The 25,675-nt window shown below is 38.3% G+C and overlaps 1 long non-coding RNA gene across 1 annotated transcript in view; it reads left to right on the top strand.

Moving 5' to 3' along the window:
• Positions 1-24,460: 24,460 nt before the first annotated feature.
• The window catches only part of LOC108536315 (uncharacterized), a 10,568-nt gene continuing 9,353 nt past the window's right edge, over positions 24,461-25,675 (top strand). Inside the window, exon 1 of the long non-coding RNA XR_001887483.1 lies at positions 24,461-24,517. This is a non-coding gene — a long non-coding RNA (uncharacterized LOC108536315). The remainder of the gene's footprint in view (positions 24,518-25,675) is intronic.

The raw sequence follows: 25,675 nt of genomic DNA, 5'->3' as shown, positions 1-25,675 counted from the left end.
AGGCTTCACAAAAGGGAGGCACACTGGAGGCTGGTGTTGGCAGTGCCCATGGACAGAGAGCCTCAGAGTAGACAGGGTTCAGTCCTTATCTGCTGCTGGCCCCAGCTGAGTTGAGCCTATATGACACCAAAGATGTAAGTGAAGAAGGAATGATATAAACATCCCAGTATTCTACTCAGTTGTTTGGCATTAAGAATGCCCTAATAAATGACAAATTGTTTTCTGAGACCTGGGTAGTCCCCAGCCCCCATCCCAGCAGTGTATATTGGGGTCTCTCAATCATTCACACCCTCATTCAGTCCTCTGTTCTTTAAGATGATCCTCCTCCCTAGATGTACCATACTGAGTCTACTCAACCAAGAGCTCCCTCTGGAAGACCCCTGAGGGAGGGACTACATCTTAAATTTTGCTGAAGCCTTTATGAGGTGGTGTTCAGTTCCTTCCTCCAACAAAAATGTTTGACATATTTGTTGACTTGGAATTCAAGGCAATGAGTCAACATATGAATAACTGTGAAGTTCTGTTTTTAAAAAGAAAGTGAATGAAAATAGCTAATAAAGTTGATGACAGTGGTAAAGAAAGCCAATAATTGCTAAGAATAATGTGGTGCTATGTAGATTTACACATTTAATCTTCACAGCAAACTCATGAGATGGATACTGTGATCCCCCACATCAAACAGGTAAGGAGACTGGAGCTCCAGAGGTTAGGTAACTTGCCCATGTCACCAAATACTACATGGTAGTGGGGATTCCAACCCAGCCTTCTCTGACTGCGAACTCTTACCCAACTCTGTAGCATGACTTTCCACTTCTCTCTGCACATTCTTATTAACATTTTAATATAATTATAATCAATGAATATTTGTGTTTAGACTTTGTGCCAGCTCTTTGTTAAGCCCTAGAGTTATAGAGATGGATAAGATGAGCTTCCATCATCAGAGATTTCATAATCGTATAGGGAAGACAGACATGTGAGTCACCAATATATATTTACAGTTAGAAATATGTGCAAAAAGAAAGGAGTCCTTAATTATTCTTGCATTATGTTATGTGGTCTTCAAAATAGTTGGTCAAGGAAGGTAACAGATCTTAGACAGTTATCCTGTCCTACAGGGAAGCGTTATTGTTACACAAAGAAAGGCAAGAATGCACACACATATGTGCATATATGAATATCAACACATATATTTACATATGTAATATTGTATAGGTGGGCACATTTGCAATATTTCCAAAAATTTTCTGATTGTAAGAACTTGTTAAAAAATATCCCCAAGTGCATCACATTTTATCAAGTACCCTAGGAGATTTTTTTGGCTCTGACAAGTTTGGAAAACATGCATATATGTAAAATGGACTTTATATCTCCTCCTTTTAATCCAGAATTATATCCAGAAAATTATAATTTATAGATTATAAAAATTATAATTTTCTGGATATAATTCTTCAGTGTAATAATTTTTTTTTACTGAATTCATTATTACTTGGATTTCTCAATACCACAAGTTAAATTGGGCTGCTTGAAACATAACTACTTGTAAGTAAAATTTCTTTTCTTTTTTTTTTGAGACGGATTCTGGCTCTGTCGCCCAGGCTGGAATGCAGTGGCACCATCTCGGCTCACTGCAAGCTCCGCCTCCCGGGTTCACGCCGTTCTCCTGCCTCAGCCTCCGAGTAGCTGGGACTACAGGCACGCACCACCACGCCCGGCTAATTTTTTGTAATTTTAGTAGAGACGGGGTTTCACCATGTTAGCCAGGATGGTCTCGATCTCCTGACCTCGTGATCCGCCCGCCTCAGCCTCCCAAAGTGTTGGGATTACAGGCTTGAGCTACCGCGCCCGGCAGTAAAATTTCAATATAGTAAACTGACAATAGAACTTTAAAAATATTCTCTCCCACCACACACACACACACACACACACACACACACACACACACACACACACACACGATTACTTTGTTTCTAAGCAAAGATGCTCAAAACTTGTTTGTTAAACAATTCAATGAATACAGTTAACCCTAAGCTGAACAGTAATTCTTTAATATATCAGCATTACAAAATATTGGCATCCAAATTACTATGTCTTACATAAGCCATCCATGCAAAATTACGGGGGGCATTGTCAAGATAGAGATATTTTCCTATCTCTCATCTTTCAGCAAAAGCATCTAAATGCGAAGTGCCTTTCTACACTCCACAGTCCTGTTTATTGGTCATAATGTATTAATGGGCAATCCAGATCTCCAAGTCCACCTTCCACTTTGTGTTCCCCTTGTTCCCCGTCTGTTTACAATTTCCAAACAATTTTACAGTGCAATTAAGGAAGGCCTGCATTAACATCAAATATTTATACCTCTGTGATTCTGATTTAGAATTTAGCTTTGGAGTAAAACCCAGGGCCAAACTGCTTCTGTTAATCAGTTCTACAGGGGCTTCGTCCATCCTCTTAGGAGCTGACAATACACCAAGTCTGTGTTCCTCCTGCATGCCTGCAGCAAAAATGATAGTAGTGGGATCTTATGATTTGACACCAGAGCCTTCCATGGCTGGGACTTGATGGAGTAAGTAAGGTAAAATGTGAGAGTGGGTTGGCCCAGAAAACACTTCTGAGTAAGTTTCAAAAGCACTCTACTATAGGTATGCCCTACTCAGCACTCTACTGCAGCTACAAATGGTAGCCAGTTGCTGCAAGCCAGGCAAGTCAGAGCCAGGAAGATTCAGTTCTGGAATTTTGGTTTGAAGGAAAAATTATCTTTCTCCTCTTCTTACTGAAAGAGTAATAATAATAATAGCTTTCTTGCTACAATATCAATTTAAAATGAGAGCCTCTTTGGCTCTGAGTTGGCATACTTTTGATCCTATGGATTAACTTTATGGAAATGTATTAATCAGGACTCTTGCAAATGACAGAAACCAGTTCATTGGCTCACACACAATTGTCACAACTTGGTTGCTTGTCTCATTTTTTTGATCCATTTTCCTCTGTGTGGCCTCACTTCAGGCTGGGTTTTCCCATGCTGTGGCTAGAGGGTCACCAGTATTATAGGCTTATAGCTTATTCTTTCATTAAATCCAGCAGAAAGAAATTTCTTTCTCTACCCAAAATCCAGAATTGAGTCTCACTGACTCTGGCTTGCCTGTGGTCAACTGATCAACCATTACACAATGCAGTGGACAAGTTGAATGTAACACTCTGATTAGCCAGGTCTTAGTATCATGCACACCCCTAGAAGTATGAGCTTTTACTGTGACTGAAACCCACTGGAAACACAGGAACTAAAACTTGGGAAGAAGTAGCTTTGTTTTTATCAGAAGACGAAAAATGGACCTTGGGCAGACAAGACAATGAGAAAACAAATTTGTTCCTGAATAACCTTCATGGCAGCAATGTTTGCCCAGGTGTAGACATCAAACAATATGATTATAGCTTACTATCTATTGTTGAAATAGTTTTCAAAAAAATGGTGAACTCATGACTCTCATACAGATATACAAGGAACACATGTCAAAATTTGTATTTAAGTCATTAAACAAAATGAGGAAACAATGCAGATGTCACAAGTAGTTCAAAGGAGAATCTGAAGAACATCCATGGTATTAGCTTGGGAATATTGAAATGAACTTGCAAATGAATGCAAAACAATCTTTCCACAGTGAGGGAGGGCTGTTCCTCCACAAGACAGAATGTAGTTGCATGTCTGCAGAAAGAACCCTTTGCATTGCCATGAGTTCTCTAGGCCTTACAATTCACGGACAAGAAGGGCTAGAACCAGAAAACCTGGAAGAGTGTGCTGAAAAAGCACAAAATTTTCCACGACAGATACCCGGTGATCTTTTTTGTTTATTTCAAATTTCTTTATACTCTTCCTCTCACAGAGAGATTATTCTGATTACCAAATAAGGTTGATTTCATTAGCACTGGCCTGATTATTTACATATGTGGAACAAGAGTACTCATTTGAGGCAGGATAATAGGTTTTGGAGGCAGAGAACCTAAGGCCCCACCCTGACTTCCTACAACTAAATTGAAAGGAAAATTCTAACTTTCCACACCTAAGTAACAAAAGGACCAGAAGCCACTCCCTTTGCGAATCCCCATGTTTTTTGCGTGGCAGATGGGAAATTGAAAGTACCTCTGATTGGTTACTTTTTGCAACCAATCAGACCTTTGCATAGGAGTTTAACGTTGTAACTTTACTACAGCATCTGATTGGTTGCTGTCTGCAACCAATTTCTATACAAATACATATGTATATTTCTAACAAATATATAGAAATTAAACAATATGTTCTTGAATGACCAGTGGATCAATGAAGAAATTAAGAAAAAAAATGAAAAATGTCTTGAAACAAATGATAAAGAAAACACAGCAACCAAAACATAGGGGAAGGAGAGAACAAAACCAGTACTAATAGGAAGTTTACAGCTATAAGTGCCTACATCAAAAAAGAAAACAAAACAAAAAAAAACTTCAAATAAACAACCAAATGACACATCTTAAAGAACTAGAAAAGCAACAGCAAATCAAACCCAAAATTAGCAGAATAAAACAAATAATAAAGACCAGAGCAGAAATAAATGAAATTGAAACAAAGAAAACAATACAAAAGATAAATGAAACAAAAGGTTGTTTTTTGAAAAGTTAAACAAAATTGACAAACCGTTAGCCAGACCGACTAGGAAAAAAATTAGAGAAGACCCAAACAAATAAAATCAGATATGAAGAAAAAGATACTTCAACTGATACTTCAGAAATTCAGAGGATCATTAGTGGCTACTATGAGCAACTATATGCCAATACATTGGAAAACCTAGAAGAAATTGACAAATTCCTAGACATATACAATTTACCAAGGTTGAACTATTAAGAAATTCAAAATTCGAACAGACCAATAACAAGCAATGAGATAGAAGCCATAATAAAAAAGCTTTCAGCAAAGAAAAGCCTGGGACCCAATGGCTTCACTGATGAATTTCACCAAACATTTAAAGAACTAATACCAATCCTATTCAAGCTATTTAAAAAACAGAGGAGGGGGAAATACTTCCAAACTTACTCTATAAGGCCAGTATTACCCTGATAACAAAAGCAAAGACACATTAAAAAAAAGAAAACTACAGGCCAGTGTCGCTGAATAAATTGATGCAAAAATCCTCAGAAAAATACTAGCAAACTGAATTCAACAACACATTAAAAAGATCATTCATCATGACCAAGTGAGATTTATTCCAGGGGTACAAGGATGGTTCAACATATGCAAGTCAATCAATGTGATACATCATATCAACAAAATGAAAGATAAAAACCATATGATCATTTCAATTGACGCTTAAACAGCATTTAATAAAATTGAAAATACCTTCATCATGAAAACCCTCAAAAAACTGGGGACAGCAGGAACATACCTCAATATAATTAAAGCCATATATGAAAGACCCATTGCTAGTATCATATTGCATGGAGAAAAACTGAAAGCCTTTCCTCTAAGACCTGGAAGATGACAAGGATGCCCATTGTCACAACTGTTATTCAACATAGAAGTGGAAGTCCTAGCAGAGGAATCATACAAGAGAAAGAAATAAAGGGCATTCAAATTGGAAAGAAAGAAGTCAGATTATCCTTGTTTCCAGATGACATGATCTTACGTTTGGAAAACCTAAGAACTCCACAAAACACTATTATAATTGATAAACAAATTCAGTAAAATCGCAAGATACAAAATTAACACACAAAATCAGTAGTTTTTTTTATATGTCAACAGAGAACAATTTGAAAAAGAAATCAAAAAAGTAATCCCATTTATAATAGCTACAAATGAAATTAAAGATCTATGAATTAACTTAACCAAAGAAGTAAAAGATCTCTGTAATAAAACTATAAAACATTAAATGCATGAAATTGAAGAAGACACAAAAAAAATGGAAAGATATTCTATGTTCATGGATTGGAAGAATCAATATTGTTAAAATATCCATACTACCCAATGCAATCTACAGATTTAATACAATTCTTATAAAAATACCAATGACATTCTTTACAGAAATAGAAAAAAAAAATATTTATATGGAACCACAAAGTACCCAGAATAGCCAAAGCTATCTAAGCGAAAAGAACAGAACTAAGGAATCACAATGCCTGACTTCAAATTATACTACAGAGCGATAGTAACCAAAATGACATGGTATTCACATAAAAACGGACACATGGAACAATAGAACAAAATAGAGAACCCAGAAATAAATACGCAGATCTATGGTGAACTGATTTTTGACAAAGAGTCTAAGAACATACATTAGGGAAAGGACAGTGCCTTTAATGGATGGTGCTGGGAAAACTGGATATTCAAATGCAGAAGAATAAAACTAGGCCTCTCTCTCTCACCATACACAAAAATCAAATAAAATGGGTTAAATACTTAAATCTAAGACCTCAAACTATGAAACTACTAAAATAAAACATTGGAGTAACTCTCTAGGACACTGGAGTGGGGAAAGAATTCTTGAGCAATACCCCACAGGCACAGGCAACCAAAAATGGAAAAATTAGATCATGTCAAGTTAAAAAGCTTCCATATAGCAAACAAAGCAATCAACAAAGTGAAGCGACACCCACAGAATGAGGGAAAATATTTTCAAACTAACAAGGGATTAATCCCATCTAACAAGGGATTAATAACCAGAAAATATAAGGAGCTCAAAAATCTCTATAGAAAAATATAATAATTCAATTAAAAGTAGACAAAAGATTCTGAATGAATGTTTCTCGAAAGAAGACATACAAATGGCAGATACATGAAAATGTGCTCAATATCACTGATTATCAGAGAAATGCAAATTGAAACTACAATGTGATATCATGTCACCCAGTTAAAATGGCTTTTATTCAAAAGGCAGTAACAAAGGCTAGTGAGAATGTGGAAAAAAGAGAATCCTCATACACTGTTGGTGGGAATGTAAATTAGTAAAACCACTATGGAGAACAGTTGGAGGTTTCTCAAAAAGCTAAAAATAAAGCTACCATACTATCCAGTAATCCAACTCCTAGGTATATCCCCCAAAGCAAGGACATCAGTATATTGAAGAGCTATCTTAACTCCCATATTTATTGCAGCACTATTCACAACAGCCAACTTAGAAGCAACCTAAGTGTCCATCAATAGACAAATGAATAAAGGAAATGTGGTACATAGACACAGTGGAGTACTATTCAGCCCGCAAAAAGGAATGAGACCCTGTCATTTGCAACAATATAGATGGAACTTGAAGTCATCATGTGAAGTGAAATAAGTCAGGCACAAAAAGACAAATATCATATATACTCACTTATCTGTGGGAGCTAAAAGTTAAACAATTGAACTCATGGAGATAGAGGGTAGAAGGATGGTTGCCAGAGGCTGGGAAGGGTAGGCAAGGCAGTGGGGAGTAGAAGGCATGGTTAGTAGGTACAAAAACATAGAAAGAATAAGGAAGTCCTAGTATTTGCTGGTGCAACAGGGTGACTATAGTAAAAAAAAAATTGCATTTTAAAATAACTAAAAGAGTATAATTGGATTGTTTGAAATATGAAAGATAAATGCTTGAGGTGATGGATACCCTATTTACTCTGATGTCATTATTATGCATTGCATGCCTTGCCTGTACCAAAGTATCTCACATAATCCATAAATATATACACAAACTATGTACCTGCAAACAATTTTTTAAAGATATTATTAACATGAAATAAAATCATTGCTGTTTTCATATCAGTAAAATTTTAAAATGTTATCAGTTTTAATTTCTAATATAGTAAGTATCAGTAGTTATAATCTATAAAAATCAAAGTTCTTTGAGGCCTAAATAAATTTTAAGAGAGTGAAATGATCTGGAAATGGAAATAAACAGAATGGAGATTCACAATATTAGGACAAAACAGAATCTTTGAAAATTCTTGAAAAGCAGAAGCATGTACAGTTATATTTCTCTTTTACTATTTCTCTTAATATAGTTTCAAATATTTATACTAATTAATACTGTAATCAAGGTAACTAACTTCCATTTCAGAAAGAAAACTGAAGAATGAATAATTGAAAAATGTCTGTCACACAATGACATTCAACAGCCACTCATATTCTTTATACAGCTTCTCTAAGTGGCAAATATAAACTTCTTCATTAACCTGGTCCAAATATATAGCATCTCTGTAACGTATAAAACAAAAGGAAAGCAAAAACAGACAACCTTGAAAATATGTTTAGTAGTCAATGCTTTTTAGTGTAGTGTACCTTAGTTAGAAATTACCTACTATAGAATGATTATCCGTTAATTAACTCCATTTAACATCATTCTCAGATTTTTAGTTACCTAAAGAGGTGGAAATGTATCTTCAAGCTGACACACTACTGAATATAATTACTGTTGAAATAAGTAGTTTGTGAGAATAAAATGATTCAATTTAGTTAAACATATTTACATATTTCATAATTTAAACATAATAGAATGTATAACTTTAGGAAATATACCCAAGCATAATAAGAATGTTTGCTTGTAGTATAATTGACATGGAATAAAGGACACAGTGGTTTTTAATAAACAAAAGTTATTAAACTAGTCTTATCTGCCAAAGATTTGCCTTAATTATGAAATTCAGTTACTAAAGTATTTCTGAGTTATTTCTGTAAGAATATTTTTCTTGTAAGTATACAATAGTATCAGAAATTTAAGGTATTAGAAATTTGATTTTCTTATATTTGGGAATTTTAGGAATATTTAATCTGCAATATGCATATTTGGCTTTATAAACCAATTAGAACAGATTCCTTTCATTTAAGACACCTTACAATATAATTTATTAATATTCTTGGGAAATATGGAAACATTACATATGCACTTAAAGTCTTGTCTGAATTGCAGACATGACATGTATACAGGGAGACACGTAGAAAGCTAGAAGCTTCTGTTCTATAATTTCAGCCAAAGATCAAGAGAAAATCCAGAACACAAAAGCTCACCAGTCTGACTATCGAGGAGCTGTTCCCCTTCCTGGTAGGCAAAAAAGTCTTATTTGATTTGAACTCAAAATAAACAAACAGACAAACGATAATGACTAGCAAGCCAGATTCTGTCACCTCTCACCTAATGGAGACTAGATCTCAGTCAACCATTAATCCACATCCAGAGATCACCAAATGCTCTGACCACAAAACTAAATTCCCAAGTCATTATTGCCACCCATGGGAAATAATGTATTGGCTATAGACGCACTAAAAGCAAAAACAAAGAATAAAGCAAAGAAGAAAATTAAAATCAGAAAAGCAGAGAATCAGCAAAGTATTAGTGCCAATTCAGATTCACCTGATTTGGACTGAGAGCTAAGCAATGACATGTGTGGGCTTAAGCTGCCCGTGAAGTTCACCCTTTGACAATGAACGTTAATCAGCTCTGACAGGTGAATCCACTGGACATCTGGAAGTATCTTGCAAACTGTCAAAATATAATTTTCAAACAAAGGTATAATTACAACACTCATACACATACAAAATGAACATGTGTCAACGATTTCATATAACATTTTATTAGATGAAGGAACCAGGTAGAAGTTATAACAGGGTCAAAGGAGAATTCAAACAGTCACATTTATGGATCAGGAATATTGAAGTGAATTTGCAAACAGATGCAAAACTGGCTTTTCCGTGGTAGTGATGATGCTAGTGTGATGGTGGGTGGGGAGTGTAGGTGAAGGAATGTTGTTTCTCCATTGACTAGAATTCATTTGCATGCTCGTAGACAAAAATCAATTGCATTGCCATCAGTTCTCCACAACTTACAGAGCTGTAACACAGCTCAAAGTCAATGCAAGGCCAGGATCAGATGACCCAGAGAGGTGTCTTCTAAACAGTGAATAATTTTCTATTGGAGACACTCAATAATGTTTTTTGCTTATTCCAAATTTCCTTACATTATGAATGTGGCCAGAGTCTGACTGACTTTGAGAAATAGGATGTTCCTACCAAAAGCATCCCTGTAAGTATTCAGATTATCCATTGCAGTTAAAGGAAGAGACTAAATTTAACATTTATGTACAGCTACTGTGTCCAATGTAATGTGCTAGGCTATGTTTCAAGGATTGAAAAATGAGTAAGACATTGGAAATAGTTCTTACTTGTGCTCAACGAGATCATGCTTAATTTGCTGCAGAAAGGCTTATTACCAGTCATGTATTGCTGCGTAACAAAGCACGCAACTGTGGCTGAAACGATAAACATTTACTTAGCTCATAAATGCATGCATTGGTTGAGAGTTTCTTTGGTCTGGGATAGGCTCAGCAGATTTTAGCTGCCATTGCTCATGTGTCTTTTGTTACTTGATAGATCAGTTGGGAATTGGCTTGTCTAGGATGGCCTCCCCTGGGACATTTCTCCTCCACATGGTCTCTCATTCTTCAACAGGCAAATATGGGCTTCTTTCACAGTGTCCGTGGTAGGGACCAAGAGAGAACCGAGAGTGGAATGTGAAGGCAAGGTCCTTTCTTCTGCCAAAGCAAGTGACAAAGCCATTCCAGATTCAAGGGCTGGAGAAACAGTATCCACTTCTTGATGTGAAGAATACATTACCAGGACATGGTTACAGGAGTTCTGCTGATGACTGCAATTAATCTACCACAGGTTCTTAACTCATGCAAGTTCACTCTCTAGGGCAGAAGGGAGCCATGACATAAAAACCCGCCTCACATAAGAGACTTTGATCTCTTTTGTGCTTTTATGCTGCCCAAAGGCTCATACCACCACCATATAATAGCGGAACAGGAAAAGGCTGACTTCAGAGTATCTGGGAGAGCTTTATACACGTGTGATAGGAGCTAAGTTTTGAAAGATGGGCAGAAAAGTTCCTTTAAGGGGAGTGGGAAGAGGAGCTGGAGATAACTGAAGGGAGGCTAAAAGGCCCAGTAATTAAAATGGAAATCTATAACCACACTCACTTTTCAGGTGCATATGTATAACTAAAGCCATGATAACATCCAAAGAGAAACGGTATAGGGTTAAAAAAACACATCTCGGTTCAAATCTTGGTTTTCCCAATTAAAGGCAGAATAAATTTGGGCAAGTCACTTTTCCTTCTGAATTTCCTTTCTTCATCATAAAATCCGTATTCTGATTTGACAACATTAAAACTTAAAAGATAAAAAAAAAAAAACAACAAAAAAAACAAAAATCTTATGTACGACCTTGTAAACAAAATTAGAACTCAGATGAAAGACCAAGATGTAGTGTATTTAATCACTAAGGAGTCAGTATTAATGAAAGTTCTACAAAGTAAAAATAAAATGAGAAATGATTTGAAAGTCGACATTTGCAAATAATATGAACAGGAAATGCTATGAAAGAGAAAAATGAGTGACTAATAAACTTATAAAAAGGTGATCTATTATTCATTACTAATTGAAAAAACACAAACGAAATAATACCATTTTTTCCTTAAAGTTGGCAAAAATTAAAGATTGATATTATCCAGAGCTAGAAGAATGGGAAAATGAGCCCTGTATATATTGCTGCAGTAAATTGGTACAATCTCCTTGTAGGATTTAGAAGACTCTGTCAAAAACTTGAATTACATATATTCTGATCCAAAACACTCTACCTTGCCTAAATGCATATGTAAACTTTCTCTTTCTCTCTCTCTAACACTGACTGTTTCCCAACCACGCACACACATGCATATGCACACATATGTTATGTATCTGTGTATATGTATGTATAAATGTATGCATGTATACACATACATTCACAAGAATACTAATTCAGTATTATTATAAGAAGAAAAATCTGAAGGTACCCTAAATATCTCTAGTTAGACCGAATTTTCACATACTGACACAAAGGATATCCACGACATGTTATTGAAGGGAAAAAAGCAAGTTGCAGAAAAATAGACATAGCATCAAATGTATATCATGGTATGATATATATGCTATGCAAAAAATTGTCATGACCTGGCCCCTTTAAAAGTTGTCATGTTAAAATGAGATAGTAGGTAGTTATGTGCTTTGTAAACTGTGAAGTGCTATAAATGTTATTAAGATAAGACACATCTAAACTACATTTTAAAAACTTTAAAAATATGTTTATTAAAAAGCTCTATGGCTTTCATTTAGGATCCGTATTTGATTTTCCCAAGAAGATGAAGAAATTATGTAATAGGAGCCTTTGCAAACTGATTTTAGGTGCATTGAAACGCAAAAAAATAGCTCCAACTAGACCTAATTTTTCCTCAGGGGAGAGGATCAATCAGCAAAGACAACATATTGCTTTTCTCTCTCAGTCCTTCCCTCCCCTGAACAAATTCTTAATCTGAATAACAAACTAGTAAAAAATAATTTGGAATCTGGGGCACGATTATGGCCACGAAAGATGCTGATGATCACTTCATGTGATCAGATAAAAACCTGAAATAGAGCACACTTCAATTACCATAATTTCTACTGTCATTGCAATTTCTGTACATAAAAGCATTTGGTCTGAAGCACAACAAATTTATCTGTAAATTACACAATAAAGGATATAAAGGATGGGGAATGGACTTTCCTTTAAAAGAACAAACAGAATCAGTCATTTATGGGGACATCTTCATCTCAGTCGACATGTGAATGCAACAAAATGCACACTCCATTATTGTATAAAGTTCTAAAGCTCGTCACCCAACCCCACACCCACCCTCTCCTAAGTTTAATTAAACCAGTATCACACTGAGACTGGAAAGGAGTCACAATGATACAACAACAAACAAACATTAATCATGATCATTACATACATTTTATTATATGAAATGAATAATACTGTGGAGCTTTCACCAGCCGATAAAGCTCTTCCTCTTGGATAACATCCTAAGGCAATTGAGGGGTAAAATAATACTAATAATGATAATAATAATTAGTACGAAAAGCAAAAAAAGGGCTTATCACCACATGAAGCAGACACTGTATCCTCCTTCACTTATATTAATCTCATATTTGCTCATTTCTTCTGTTTAGGGTATAATAAGGATTTCTTCTCATTGAGATACATGAAAAATAGTTTCTTATTTGTAGTCTGACTTTGGTGTACATAATTCAACTCTAATTGCCCCAGGGCAAGAGGAAACATGGAAGATTCTGTCAATATTCAATCCACACTTATGGGATTCTACCAGGAAATGGGAGACGGGGTTTTGAATGCTCAGACTACATGGGAACCAAAATGAAAGGGAAATAGAAAGGGTTTTGGTAAGACTGAAGACAATGGTTTTTGTTCTTGCTGGAGAAAAGGCCAGGCCCCCAGTCTCACTTCGTTCAAGGCATTTTCCGAACTAACTGAAGTTCTCCCTGGTTTGTCTCTGAATCAGGAATGAGCACCTTCTTTCGTTTTCTTTCCAGAAAGAGGGCCTCTTGGCATTCTTTAGTATAAGGACCATGTTGAGAATTGCCATTAAGCATAGAACATGGCTGCCCAGACCTATTGTCTCATCTCCATGTGGGGACAACAAGAAATAGGTCCTCTCCTACAGAGGTGCCCAGTAAGGGCCACTTCGCCAGCCAGCCGTGAATCCCACTCTGCGGCCTCACTAACTGTACAAACTTGAAGTGTTTTTGTTATGTGTTGCCATGAGAACATCTTAGGTAGTCTCTTTTAACCAACAAAGACACCCAATCTGCCCCAGCAGGCCCCATGATATAGAAACAGATATACATTTAGGAGATAGCTTGTGTTCCTTCTCAAAGACCCCTGGACATGTAATTGCTCAGACGGGTAACAGAAGATTCCATTTCAGTTTTCTCTGGGAATTCCAGAGAACTGTCTCACCCTATTTTGAAGAAAGAAGGGATGATTACATGAGGATCTACTTTTCACCTCTTTTGAAAAGTTATCTCTGTTACACAACCTAACTTCTGCTCTTGTTTGAATGAACCTGACTTTTAATGGCTTACAATTCAGGAGGGGGCCCTGCCTCTAGGTTTAAAATGGCAGCTCTGGAGCCATTGGCATGAATACGTGGCCCTCTGACCGTGGCACTGTGGCCTCTTGTGTTATCTTTTTGGAGCTTGTTGGTTTGGCTCCCAATCCAGTTAGGAAATAGGAGAAGCCGATTCACATAGGGCATTGTCCTTCCTCAAGACAAGATCTCTCTCTCTCCGAGGTGGACTCCTTGGTGGAAATGCTTGGGATCCGCTGCACACGGAGTGCGATCAGGACTCCCTTCTTCTGGCATCTCACACACCTGGACCTTTCTCCTGAAGATTAATCAGAATGGGGCCAGTTATGAGGAGGCCATTAGGGTTCTTGCCCTGCCTCACCCCAGACACTTTTGGACAAATAATGAAAGAAGGAATAGGTGAGTGGACACCCTCCACAGCCTCCTCCCTACCCCAGTCCCTCAGGGAACATCTCCTGCCCTCTGCCAATGAATTTCTAGGGCTGCTTCCATCATAAATACTCTGATTAAAATGTAAATTTAGCCAACCTATCAGCTTCCCATTAAGAGAACTCTTTAAAAACGCCGTTAATCAGCTGAAAGATATGTAGTGAAATACCACTCATCAATTGTAACTGCTTATGACAGTTAACAAAGCTTTATATTTGCCCCAAACATGTGCTGATCTATCCATTATGCCAAGGTTCACTCTCACGCTAATTGTACATTTTCTTCTCTAATGCATTTTTTGCTGTTATCTCATAGGCTAATGAAAGCCAGGAAATCAATAAATATAAATTATACATGCAAAGAAGGACTGCTGCGAACATAAAGTTTCTAATTAATTGCACTTGATTAATTTATATCCTTTAATTATCTTGCTAAGCCACAAACAACATAAATATCTTTGCAATCTGGTTATTGCTATGTCAGTCATAAAAAAGCAGACACAGTAAATCTATGAAATCTAGCAAACTGCATTGCCAGAAAACATGGAATGGCATAACCCATAAATATTATTGGACTTACTCAAGGCACCTATGAATAATTTCAGTGTGACAAATTAACACTAAATATGTTGTATGGTTATTTGACGAAGGTTATAGTGATGTGATAAGTTTAAATGGTGCATATGGAACAAGCAAAAATGTAGATTTTACCATTGGGCTTATAAAAATCTGCTCAAGCTGGGGAGGAGTGGTGAAGGTAAGGACCCACATGCAACTAACCTGTGTAGTTTTGCAAATGGAAGTATTCTTTGCTGGCCAAGTTGAAAAACAAATTGTTAATTGTGTTGTTTCTTAGTTTCCCTTAGATAAGCTCGATCAACAAAGAATCCATTTCTTCTGCAAAGGCAAAAATAAAATGCGTCTTTGAAGGAGAAATTTAAATCCAGGAACTGAGTACCAGGTTGGGAAGAAAGCTAGATGTTGCATGCTGCCATTGTCTTAAAAGATGCAACTTTTACATGGAAAGTGGTTTCTTTTCACCCACCACCCCCCTCTTTTAATTTTATCTGACTCTGCTAAGCCAGCCATCTGTCACTGATCTGAAATCTAATCCTCTCTGTCCACCAAGCTTTGCTCTTTGTCCTAGGCCACAGCATATTATCAAGCATCTATATCTACAACTTTCATAAATGTGTAAAAAGAAACTGTATCTGTCCTCAGCTACATTCAGACAAAGACCATCTGTCAGCAACTGCAGCCATTCTTTAAAAAAGAAAGCATCCAAAGGGATTTGCCCTTTACCAAGTAAACCCACTTAACCCTTCCAATAAGATTAACTGTTATTTGTTTCCATTAAATAAAAATGACCATACTAATATACATTTAATAGTTCTGTAACAGTTGCAGAAAGATCAGCTCTCATGTGGATATCTTTTGTAGATAAAACTTACATGCATATAAATAAAGGAATTATGACAGCAATTAGATAACCTATGAGGCAGAGGGATGTTTTCATTTCCTTCCTCCAGTCTGGGGCTACGAAAGAGAAGCCAACATAAAATATAGAAGCCAGAAAGTATCATACTCTCCCGTTCTTCATTTTTACAGTAAATAGCACTCTAGATATAATAAATGGCTGAATACACACAATTATTAAGATTCAGAGTCTGTCCTGTGACCTCTGCCCTCTTATCACTATACATTCTTGGAGACAGTTTTATAGCTTTTAGGCTACCCATTTCTAAAGTCTATATATGTATGGTATACAAATATACCCTCACCGAGTATCACTGTAATTATGGGAAATTTGCTGGTGGATGGGGAAGAAATGCTGTTTAGTGATGCTAATATAGAACTACAGTTAACATTTTGGGAGTTTTGTCTCCTATTTTCATCTTAAAGATGGCCAAAGCTGTTTGGTTTAGCATTTCAGAAGCAAAATAAATAATGCATTTGATTCAATGAAAAAAAAAAACCCAGGCAAATTTTCCAAACATTTATCTATTCTCTAGATGTCTATGGACATATTACTCCAGAGTTTTTAATGTCACATACTCAAACTAGCAATACTCAAACTAGGAAGGCCAAGTTCTGTCCACAGGGTAGCTGAAGTGTACATTTCAACTCAGACTTCATTTGCCACCAGATCCTGATAGCCATCATGATACTTTCAAGTGCCCAGGATTTTCTGTTTTTTTCACTTAGAAATGTGATGAGTTGACCAGAGCAGGTATTTTGTAGGTAACTGGGGTAGGGTGGGCACACGAACCAGTGGACAGGAAACAGGACACAGAGAAGACGCTTCCTGCCCTGGTCTGGAACTCCTTAACTGCCAGTCTTTGCTGAGGATCAAGACACATTTGTTTCTGAAGGTGCTGGAGGATTAGAAGGGGGCAGTGGGAAACTACCAGGTAGATGAGTGACTTTGTTTCTTTCTCCCCCCTTGAGCTTCTAGGTTTTCTCCCTTAAAACATTTTACGAAGTTGTTACTACTCAGTTTCAAGGGAAAAATCCAATCAAAAGATTCCCCAATCCAAACACATACACCTGGCATTTGGCGAGCCACATCTGCTTTTCTCCTCTCCTTAAGCCTGACCGTAACTCCCCATGGCTGTTTTGCTTTTCCCAAATGCTCAGGTGGATGCTGCAGCCCCGCTCCCCCAGGCTACTCTTAGCTTGTCTGAGACCTCTGCATTGAGAGGTGAGCTCCTCAGCCCCAGGGGTCCCCTTCTCCTGGGGGCCTCGGCTCCAGGATCCAGACTTTCAGCTTCATACCCAGCAGGTAGCTAGGCTGCCTGCTGCGCCTAGAGTCTCAGGAGGGACGTGTTCTGTGTTGTGTTCGATGTGGGTGTCGCAGTCACTAAGGAAACAGGTAAATCTCCCAGTGCTGAAATCAGATTGGTGAGGAAGATCTGCTCCTGAGGCAACTGGCCTGCCTCCCGGCTTCTTTCTCCAAGGTAATGAAAAAGCCAAGCCGGGAAGGCAGACTGGTGACAAGCATGGTCCTTGCGCATTCCTCGGGCTGATGGTAGGAAAAATACCACTGCGTCCGGCAGGGAGGAAGTATGTATCTCCCACTGGAGTTCACTGGATTTGTCATTTTCGGTTTAATGCACCTAGGTAGCAAGCCGACTCACTAGGTTTGACTGCAATTACCTTATCTTTCCTATTTTTAGTGACAGGACCAGATTATTTTAAGTGCATTTTATAGAAAACCCTTCTTTACTGAAGTATAAAGACTGTAATAAAGACAATCCAATGTTTTGAAACTGTTTTAAATCCTTCACTCAGCGTTGCTTCTACAGATTTAACATGTAGGGGTTCTAATCTTACCACTACTAATTAGAGCTTTAGTGTAATTGTGCCAACAGGGTGCTTGGCATAATAATTACTATTGAGAGATTCTGGTGGCGCAGTAACATGCCTACATAATGCAGATATGTCTAGGATTACAGTGCAGTCACCTTTGTATGTTGACTCAAGTTGGATTTTAACCAAGTAAGGGGTTATTTTGCCTTTATAATAAAGCTTAAAAGGCATATACATATGTATGATTTAGGTATCCATTTTTCCTCTTTGAGTCTTTTGAATATTAATTAGCAGGAACCCCAGAAGGCAACAGGGACACATTTTGTTTCAAATGTCTCACAATTCGGGGCAATTCACTCTGTGAGTGGGATCGTCCAGGCCTATGTGGCAGAGTCTATTTTGATGCAACGGTTCACGGCTCCTAGATCACTCCCAGGACGAGGGTGGAGTCCTGCCTTGTTGTGACAAGCAGGGTAAAGAAATGGGGACTCTCAGGCTGGTCAGGAGCTGGATTTGTATAGGATGTGTTTCTTTTTCCAAGAGGAATCTATAAAAACAGTTTCTCAGTAATTCTCTAGCACTTACATCTTAGAAAATGTCAGGCTAGGTTGGGGAAATCGAAATCTACCCCATTTTAGGTAGTTTCGATGATCATTATCCCCATTCTCTGTTGTTTGTTATAAAGGGGAAATCTAAAAGACCTGTCCAGGTGGTACATGTGGGAGGTGTGTGGATGTGTGTGTGCCTATGGGGGACACGTGATCACATATACTAGTCCTTCCTCACCAGGGACAGACCCCAACATTGGGCAGGTGGCCTTGAGGCTTCCTCCAGATTTATCAGGCCACTAGCAAGGGCCACATTGGTTGGTTTCACTTTGAGTCACATCAGCTCTAGGGAGGTTCTGTGCCTGGTGTGGGGGCTTCCTGCTGCTGATATGCTGGGCACAGAAGTGAGCAGAAACTCCATAGACTGGTACTGGTACATTGTAATGCACACACACAGGCCTGCTGTTTTGTGTGTATTTTTTTTGTGTGTGTGTGGTTTTTATTTTTGGCATATGTGAAAGAGTTTCTGCAAAACTGATTTCACAGAGCAATAAGTCACCTAAGAGGGTGTCACCAGCCATTTAAAGTGCACTACTGAGGTTTTTTAATGTAATAAATATATTCGAAAGATAGTGTATCATGGCCCGGAGCCTGGACTCTAGCTCCATTTAGCTCCGGCAGCCTTGTTTTTACTGCCCCTTAGTGCCTCACTTTTAAAGTGACAGGAAACTAATTTCTGATTACAAATCAGTGGGTTAGGATGTCACCTCCGGACGGTGAATTTAGCTGTAAATCCAAGGAGTCACTCACGAGCCTAGGACATTGGGGGTCAACACAGAAAGGCAATTGCTTTATACAATGAAAATGGAAATACATTTGTGAATACAGCTCTTTAGAACTCGGTCTCTGGGGAAGGCCCAGGTAGCTCCAGCCTGCCACTCAGTCCCTCCTAACAGGCCCAGGGCCCAGCAGGATGGGTTTTCCAAGTGTCTCCAATGTGGCTGCAAAATTTCATTTTGCTGTAGAGGCAGAAGACTTTCCCCAGGCTGAGGCCTGAGTGGGATCTCTTTCTCCCCGGACTACGCCGCGCCTTGGCCACATCATGTTAACCAAAACTATCTGTGCTCCTGTCATGTAAGATACCTTTTGATGAGGCCCCTTTTTTCTTTAAGCTTTTAAGATAATCTTAGAGAAATCATCAAGCTATAAAAAGAAATCAATGAAAACAGAAAAGGTTCCCATCACCCCTAAAAAAATCCATAACTTTTGCATTTTAATAGAGACACTACAGGACCAGACCCATCATTTTCTGTCTGATGTGTTCCTTTGATTTCCCGCGCATCTCACAGGGCTCTTGACTTTCTTGAGAAAGGGATTATTGAATTGTGTGTCTCCCTCAGATGTACTTGATCACTCAAGTATCTGTACTTAAGAATGTTAGAGTCTGTTCAGCTGTTGCCTCTTTGGGAGCTCATCGGGGCTTGTCATCTTAATATTAATTGGGTTTTGTACAGGAATCTCAAGTCCCATGTTGAGTGGCTTTCAAGAGAGAAGATTATGCCCAAAGCCAGACACAAAGACAAACATATTTAGCACAACAATTATGATAATTGCAGAAACATTCTGTCACGAAATAAGCAAATCTGATTAAGAGCCCTTCTACGTTAACAAATATTAATCTGATGTCTTCAGTCTAACCTGGCTTGAACATAAGAGGCTTCTTATGGTTTTATGTATTAACAGATTTGTAGAAGCTGAACATATAGAGCCTAATAGTATGAGACAGCCAAGCCAGGGTAGTAAAAGGATCTTTGCTGAATGTAATCCACTTAAATTTAAAATAGACACAGATAGGATCATAAACCTCAAATCAAAATTAAAATGCACCCTGCCAATGAGACTTTTCATATCATTCCAACCACATGGTAATTCCGAAGCATATCATGGAAAGCATTATTAGTGGTCTTTTCTGTTAAAAAAAAAAAATGAGGTCAATATCTTTATAGTAAGTCATCACAGTAAAACGGACAGTCACTTGAAACTTTCCAGACATTCAACCTGGTTGGATATTGGAAGCAGTAATATTCTTGCCAAGCTACATAGTTAATTTTATTTGTAATTTTCAGCTGCCTTCAGTTTAATTGCACAATTTCCTTAATTATTAAAGTTCATTCTGCATACTTAAGTTCATTAGCCATTGTCAAATGGGCAAATTACTTCGCAATTTTAATATTTGTTGGACAAAGCTGTGTTAATAGATTCACCTCTCCAAATACAGTTTTCTGTTTTTGTTACAGTATCCATCGATAATTGTAACCCTCCAAATCAGGAGGCAGACACTGTATTGTTTCTTCCTCTTTTTATGAATATCTCTTAAATGTTAGTGATTTTAACCACACAGGTAGGCTTTTTTGTTTGTTTACTTGGGAAGGATGGAAACTGTGGAGAGCAGCAGTACTAATGACAGGCTTCGAGTCTTGCATAAACACATATGAAAAAGCATGATAGTGAAACTTCTCAATATGTGTATGCAATTTGCATATGTCCGATACAGTCATATGCACATAATATAAACCTATAAAAACACAACATGGACTTGTGAATAATCAACAAATCAAATTTTCAATCAGGTTTAAGCTATAATAGTTTTTGAGTCATTAGGCTGTGTATAGTATGATACTATACATTATACGATGTATATACACATATGTGTGTATTTCTGTAAGTACATATTTATGTATATTTTAATTTTTCCATGGTGATACATTCCATGGTATATGTAACTGCTGGCATCAGAAAGGCAATCTCTCTCTCTTCCTCTCTTTCTCTCTCTCTCTCTCTCACACACATACACACACACTCAACATGGAGCTATTTAATGCACGTGTCTGTAGACTATATTTAAATACACATCCATGCTCTTGTAACAAAAATGCCACTTTCTATTTGTTTGGTCCCTTGCAGTTATGATACACCTTTGCCCCCATTATCTCATTTGACTCATGAATTTACACTTGTTTCCTCCTGCAGATGCAGTTTACTACCCCATCTTCCAGGGAAAGTGATTCCTGAAATGTACCAGCACCTCTAACACGAAAACCAATGCAGCCCAATCTGCTGCTCTCTGTGTCTGCCCTTGTGCTCACAGACCCACTCCAAAATGTCTGGGTGCAGATAGGTCCAGACCTGGAGGACAGAATCCCTGCCAGCCTGGCTTATCTCCCCAGTAATTAGGCTTGTGTTTCTGCTTTATTAACTCCAATACAACGGCACCCTGCCCTCTGTCACCAGGGGGACTAATAGATGATAGTCGGCTCTGATTTGGAAACCATACAAATTAAATGACGAAGTGAGAGGAAGTGAAGTTAAGGCAAATTGTGTCAAGATAAGGCAGTCAGTCATTTACATAGGAGTTTTTCAAATGTTAAGCAGGGAGCTTTTGATTTTACATCTGCAGATGCAAAACTGCTAAAATAAATAAGCCCAGTTTCCTTGCCGTGTTTGTTAAACCTCAACAGTACATGAATTCTTGAATGATGTTAGGAATAATTGATTGTGGATGTTTATAACCAGAGTAACTTTTCTTCTCCTGAAGTCCCCACGTTTTATTGCTTTTCCTGAGAAAGATTTTCTTCTATTAAACGTGGATGTGAATCCATGCATTTATTTTCCCAGGAGCATTTCAACAGGTCTCTATCTTCGTCACCTATAGGGCAGATTTGCTTTTACATTTTTAAAACTCATGTCCTACCTCTCTAGGAAAAACAATCAAACATCTTCTGGAAGATTAAAATTACCCAAGGACAGAAAATAAAATTGAATGATGGAAAGAAAAGAAAAAGAGGCCGTCCAGCAAAGCTGATTTCCATCAGTCAGCTGCGGGAGCTGTAACAATTTGTTTAGCAATATGATTTAACAAGAAGCATTAGCTCCGGGTATGTAGCTGCCGGGTTTTGAGAAGGCTGATGATATGTGATTATCTCCATGCAGAAATATCAGGGTGGTTAAAAGATAATTTGAAACGAGGTTAAAAATGAAGCGACACTAAGCTTCTCTCACTTGTGTCAAAACAATCCCATCTTTTCTTTTCTTTTCTTTTTTTCCCCTTTCACTTTGATGACATTTGCTCATATTGGAGGTGGAGACATTTCTCATAGCAAACTGTAATCCTTGACTAATTTTAAATTTAATGTGGCTCTGTTTGAAAGACAGCTCTAAATTTTGATCCAAAATCAACTTCTGGATATTACAGAAAGAATTTGCAGTGTTTGTAATATTTGGTGAGCCTTAAACGTTGCTATTTTTCACAGAACTAAAGTTTCATTTCACTATGTTAACTATATTCATGGTATAAACAGCATATGTTGATATGACAAACGACATTTGGTTATAAAATGTCTTTGAACTTTAGCTTAAAAAATGAAAACAGGTAAAAAAAAAAAAAAAAACAAAAATAAAATGTTAAAAACCTATGTTAGTAAATGAATATTATCTTTCATATTATTTAATGACCTTAAATATAATTACTGCTCCAAATGAGAAAGTTTCAAAGCCTGAGAATATTGCTTACTTTGAAAAAATGTATTTTAGTAGTAGATATATGTATTCATCATCTAAGAAAAAGAAATCCACATAGCGATATTTACAAAATAAAGCAATCACATAGGTGAGGAAAGTTAAATATTGTCTCTATGTACATTAAGAGAAACAAGAATTGAGTAGCTTGATGCAAACTTCTAAAAAGTCCAAGACAAGATTTAGATCTTGTTATTTTGTGTAAAAGATGCTTGGGCCATTCTGGCAATTTTAAAACTTTAATGAACATTTAAGAAAAAGAAGCCCAAAGTTACCCTGTACACACACAACAGAACAGCTGTGTACTCACTCTTCAGGGCTGTGACTCACAGTTCAATTTCAGCAATAAATGCTTGGAAATTCTAAAATGCAACATTCACCTCCATGTGGAAGGAAAGGCCTCAATGTTCCCTTCCATTCCTGCTTTATCAATCAGTTGTGAATCAATTCTGCAGTGACTAATCGCCCCAAACCCCCTTGCTCCACCATCTCCCCCTAGTCTGCGGTGCTAGAGATGTTTACGCTGATACGAGGAGATGACAATTAGTCATATTTATCCGTGCTGGGTCCATTTAATCCCCAGTGTTTTTACTCATGTCAAATCCATTATCCCAAACAAAGCTTCATACATCTTGTCGGAGATGCACACAGACTTGCCTTGTTTACTTTGAGAAGACGGATTTTTATGGCAACATTAAATACATACTGAACCCTAACTAATGGAGCCACTTGGCATGGTGAAGCAGTTGCACTGGCAATTCCTATCACCCTTAACCCATTGTTGTTTAACTGGGTTCTGAAAACCCAGGGACTTCTGGCTGTTCCTCGGGTGTTCCGCACACATCCTAAATTTTCTCCACGATTCTACATTTATGATCATTGCACCTCTGTGTTTCCAGCAACCACATAATGCAACCCCCTCCCCCCGCCAGTAGCCAGAGACACTTTTTCCCGAATGCCTCCAGTCTCCTGGTCGCTCTCCTGCGTAGCTTTTGAGCCTAATAAAGGAACACCCCCTCCCCCTTTTGTTTATTTAGAAAGACAAAATCTTAGGTGCTCTGTTTACTTACATTTCTCAGCACTTCTTTGTCTTCCAAACCATTTTAGCTCTTAATATGGAAGTTTTATGAGTTATTTTATCAGAAAATGCAGACCTTTGCTAGCTGACATGAACACTTAGGATGAGGCTGAGTGTTTGGAAACCCCCGATTTCACCAGGAAAAAAAAAAGTAGTATGTGGCATATGTTAACATCTAGGCCTGAAAACACAGCCAGTAAGAGTGGCGCAGACTAAAGGAAATCACTACTTAATTCCACAAACATTTGTTTCAGTCCAGGAATGGCACTAGAAACTTTGAGGCGTCTGTCTCCTTCCCAGCGCCGGCCGGGCACACGAGGGTCCAAATCGTGCGGCACAGCGCCATCTGCTGGTAGGCCGGGCCTGGCCGCCCCAATAGCCCGCAGTCGGGAATGGCTCTGAAATCCACACGGGTTAGTGCCTCAACCTTCGTACCCCAGGGCTTCTCGCTGCTGGGGAGTTCTGACTGTACTAAAAAAAGAAAGAGAGAAGGAGATTGTGCCGGAGAGAAAAAACAGTGCTGGAGAAACCGTTTCCAAAGATCTATTTAACATGTAAACGGAGGAAGATTAATATCTCTGGAACAGTCCCCAAACGTCTTGCCAAGGGCACAGGTTTTCAGCTTTAAAGGTGAAGTTGAGTTTATTTGCATCTAAAGCAAAGAGTTGTTTCTCCTCCTTTCTTTCTCTCTGTTAAACATTGTATCCTAACCATATCCTCTTAACTCTCCGGCTCTGCGTGCTTCTTTATGGAGGGAAGGTCGAGTTAATGGCAGCTGTCTGGGTGTCCAGGTTAATTCATTTCCTGGCGGCGTGGCGGTGGTGGTGAGGGGGATTCAGTAGTGCTTTTGGAGACACTGGGGCTCTGTTTGCCCATCCATTCCAGGAATCAGTGGAGGGACAGGCCCTCTCAAGGGCAGAATCTGAGGATTGTGGAAATGCAATCAACACACTTATGCATGCGCCCACACTGCTTTGAATGGGATCCCAGACTCCAGGGAACGCATCTCTGATAAATTGCAAAAGACCCAAACTAAATGGACCAAAGAAGCAGTCATTATGCTTACGGGAGGGACCTCACTGTAACACAGAATAAAGTGTTATCTGCAATTATTTTTTAATGTTTTGGGGGAAATCTCAGTATTTTCATTCCACTTCTAACTACCTGGCCTTTTGGTAACTGCCTGCAACACTGACTTCCAGCATCTCACATCCTCTCCTCTCTCTATCTTGCTCTATCTTCCCACTCCTACCCAGTCCCATAACAAACAGGTTAGGGTGGTTGCTGTCTATGTCCACATTACTTAGGGAGAAAGGGGAGGCTGGATCCATTCCTGGTTTCCACCTAAGGATGATTTGTTTAGGCCCCTGTTGTGAGAATTCTCTGATCCTTAGTGCCTGATGGCTCACAACAGGGATTAATTGCAATTGTCTCTGTGTATGGAAGGGACTAGAGATGATCTTTCTTCACCAGGCTTTCTCTTAGGGCACTCAGCACAGCACTGCCTGCCACTGAGATGGTTCAGGGGACAGAGCTCCCTAAGCCCACAAAGAGGTCTGGCTCTCAAGACAGCCATGGGAGGGGCCTATGTCATCAGGAAAGGGCGTTGTTTTCTCCAGGGTTGCCTCTCAGCCTAAAGAGACTTTTACTCTAATGCCATGAGCTGTCCTTCTGCAGACTAGCAATCGGCTGGTGAGTGCTTTCAGGGGATTGCTTCTCTCTCTCTCTCTCTCTCTCTCTCTCTCTCTCTCTCTCTCTCCCCCCCCCCCCCTGTGCCTCTCAAAACAC

This window comes from Rhinopithecus bieti, unplaced genomic scaffold (assembly GCF_001698545.2).
Source record: "Rhinopithecus bieti isolate Rb0 unplaced genomic scaffold, ASM169854v2 scaffold_13375, whole genome shotgun sequence".
Lineage (NCBI taxonomy): Eukaryota > Metazoa > Chordata > Mammalia > Primates > Cercopithecidae > Rhinopithecus > Rhinopithecus bieti.
Note: the sequence above shows the minus strand (reverse complement) of the source record. Positions and strands in the feature narration are given on the sequence as shown.